Source organism: Vigna unguiculata, chromosome 3, assembly GCF_037176805.1.
Source record: "Vigna unguiculata cultivar grain cowpea cultivar isolate G323 ecotype 2 chromosome 3, ASM3717680v1, whole genome shotgun sequence".
Classification (NCBI taxonomy): domain Eukaryota; kingdom Viridiplantae; phylum Streptophyta; class Magnoliopsida; order Fabales; family Fabaceae; genus Vigna; species Vigna unguiculata.
Genome location: NC_140794.1, coordinates 40,269,840 through 40,273,272, shown reverse-complemented (window position 1 = coordinate 40,273,272; position 3,433 = coordinate 40,269,840). Strand labels below are relative to the sequence as shown.

The following is a 3,433-nucleotide window of genomic DNA, read 5'->3' as shown; positions in this document are numbered from 1 at the left end:
AAAAAAAAAAAAAAAAAAAGCAACACCACAGCACACCTATCTATAGAACCACATAAATATAAAATATTTTCAAAAATAACTCTTTCAATTACCTTCTTTATTTGAGGAAACAATTAATTATAATTGACCAAAATTAATTTAATCAATATCTGGTGACAGACTAAAATAGTAGCCATAATTAAGAATATTTTGGGAATAAAATAATGATGGCGTGGATATTGGAGATTAGTTTTTGCAAATGAAAGCCGCAGTTAGTTTTTTGTTTAAAAAGAAATAGTAATATTTGTTGAAAAGAAAAGTCATAATAACAGGTTAAGGTATTTTAACAGAAAAGATTGACATAAGAAAATTGAGATTTAGTTCTTACCAAAAATATGAATTGGCAGCCATCAATATCAGTCTACCTCCTCTGTGAAGGAGAGTAGTAGTGGAGAAGACATTCAATTTGTTTTATGGTGAGGGAAGAGTGGAGGAGAATACATTCATGTATCCCTTCTTTTCTTTTTCTCTGTTCTGCATTCTCTTCTCCAAAACATTCACACCTTTAACGATCTTCTACCCTAATGGATTCATCACCAGAACAACCTCGTAAGAGGAAACACAAGCTGCCGCAAAGATCATTTTTCCTCTACTTCTCCTTCTTCCTCTTCATCTTCTTCTTCTGCTCCTCACACCACTCCTTTTACTCTCACCCCTCCCTTCCCTCCTCCACTCTCAACCTCCCAACACCCCTCCGCGTCCACCACCGTATACTCTTCCCCGATCACCTCCTTCTCACGCTCTCCGACCCCAAAATCCTCCCTTCTCACCAACTCCACTGCGTCTACCTCCTCAACGCCTCACCCAATCCGCTTCTCCTCCCGCTTCTCTCCACGGACCGCTATGATGAATTCCGCTCCATAGCGCGCTGTCCGCTCCCCCCTACAAATTTCTCCGCCGTCGATTTGACCTGGCGCGGCATGGACCGTCACCGCCCGGCGAGAGCCACGCCTCACAACTGGGAGAAGTTAGCGTACGAGGCCTTTCTAGACAACGGCACCGTGGTGGTGTTCGCCAAAGGGCTAAACCTCCGTCCACACAAGGTTTCCGACGCGGCCTTATTCCGGTGCCACTTCGGGCTTCCAAACGGTGCGTTTCTGTTAACCACGAAAGCGGTATCGGTGGCCCAGGAAGTCGTGCGGTGCGCGCTGCCGCAGAGTATTCAGAACAACCCCGAGAAGGGTCGAGGAATAAGCGTGAGCGTGAGCCACGTGCGGGGCGGGGGTGTGATACCCTCCGTGGCGAGAATCGGCGGCTGTGAGAAAAAGGGCCGAGTGAAGGAGAAGATGTCGGAACTGTGCGCGTGCACGATGGTGTGGAACCAGGCACGTGCGCTGCGCGAGTGGGTGATGTACCACGCGTGGCTGGGTGTGGAACGGTGGTTCATATACGACAACAACAGCGACGATGAGATCGATGAGGTGGTAAGAGAGCTTGAGGATAAAGGTTACAATATTAGCAGAGTGACATGGCCTTGGGTTAAAAGCCAAGAAGCAGGGTTTTCGCATTGTGTGGTGAGGGCGAAAGAGGAATGCAAGTGGGTGGGGTTCTTCGACGTGGATGAGTTTTTCTACTTAAACGAAATGCGACGGAATGGTCTGAGATCAATGGTGGCAAATTTCTCGTCTTGGAACTCCGTTGCGGAGATTAGGACAGGGTGTCATAATTTCGGTCCTTCCGGATTAACGACGCACCCTAAACGGGGAGTGGGCGTAGGGTACACCTGCCGGGTTAGGAGTCCGGAGCGGCACAAGTCAATTGTGCGGCCTGATTTGGTTGATGTTAGTCTTCTGAACGTGGTGCATCATTTCGAGGTGAGGGAAGGATTTGAAGCCGTAAACGTTCCTCCTTCCGTTGCGGTGATAAATCACTATAAGTACCAGGTGTGGGAGACTTTTAAGGCTAAGTTCTTGAGAAGGGTTGCAACCTACGTGGTGGATTGGAAGGAGGAGGTGAACATTGGATCGAAGGACAGGGTCCCTGGACTGGGAACCCAAGCGATTGAACCAGGTGATTGGGGGTTGAGATTTTGTGAGGTTTGGGACACCCGTCTCAGGGACTTCCTTCTGTCTAATTTTTCTCATCCCCAAACAGGGTTGTTGCCTTGGGAAACCACTGCTCGATAGTCTCTGCACCCATTTTCTTATTATTTAATTATTGTTACAGGGGTTTATTTCTTTGGAGTGATGATGACACGTGAGATATAAGATCATTAGATTAGTGGATAAGCACTGTGTGAACTCCATGTTCTGAAAGGAAGAGAAAGAAAGAATATAAAAAGAGTAGTTTGGTGGTATAGGATGAGGAATTGTATTATACGATAGACAGTCAGGTATTGTACTTTTGGAATTTCATGTTTTGTTGTTGGGATAGCTTCTAATCACTGGAATTTTCGAAATGAATTTATAGATATGAAAGATGCTCACTACATATATAATGTAGCAACTGAAGCTTAAGCATATCCAACATGTCTTGTCTTTCAGTAGTGTCAGATGATGTAGGTCTATTTGGAAGACGTGTCTGCGTGTGAGAGTTTAAAAGGTACTAAGTACTAACCAACGTTTGCAGCAGCCGTTGGTAGGTACGAATACTCTGGTTTGTTTTAAGTACTAACCAAGGTTTGCAGCAGCCGTGGAGAATTACAACAAAACCTCAATGAGAATTATGAAAATTTAAAAATAAATTATTATAGATTTTCTAATCTAATTATGTGTGCTAAGCTTTCAGTTTCGAATGTTTCAATACGTTAAAAGTTGGGTTAAGAGATTTTTTAAGTTTGGCTATTAAAATGTTTCAAAGTTTTAATTATAGACCAATTTTAATTTCGGATTCAAATTTAACTCTTTATTTAAAAGATATAGTATATAAAAGTATATTAAAAATTGAAAATAAAAAATACTGTTAATGGTAGGTTTTTGGAGTAAAATTACCCTTCTTTGTTTTCTTTTTCATCATTACAATGGTAATACTTTTAAAAGTTTAAAAAATACGTATGTAATGTAAAAAAGAATGACAATAAAATACTTTTAAGCTAAAGAGGAAATCTATAACAATTTAAAAAGAAGATTAGCATCTCTTATCATTAGAGAAATATTAGAACTGTCCCTTTACTCAAGATTTGAACTTTCAAAGCAATATATAGGACAACAACATCCTAACCAAATTGTTTAACATTACAACTTCCTATCGTTTATATATGATATTTTAACATTATCAGTTACTTTTATCATTTTTTTAAATTTAATTTTATATTACAAATACATTTTTTAATTTTTTAAAAATAGTTAAAGTATCTTCTATCGCTCTCCGATTCTGAAACCGTTGAGATGAAAGTGTACATTACACCTGAAAGGGATGTGCTAGAAGGTAATGTAATGTAAATTGTAATATCAAT

At 40.7% G+C, this 3,433-nt stretch overlaps 1 pseudogene; it reads left to right on the top strand.

Annotated features, from left to right (window-relative positions):
- The first annotated feature begins 359 nt into the window (after positions 1–359).
- On the top strand, positions 360–2,469 carry LOC114175683 (glycosyltransferase family 92 protein RCOM_0530710 pseudogene; annotated as a pseudogene).
- Positions 2,470–3,433: the final 964 nt, after the last annotated feature.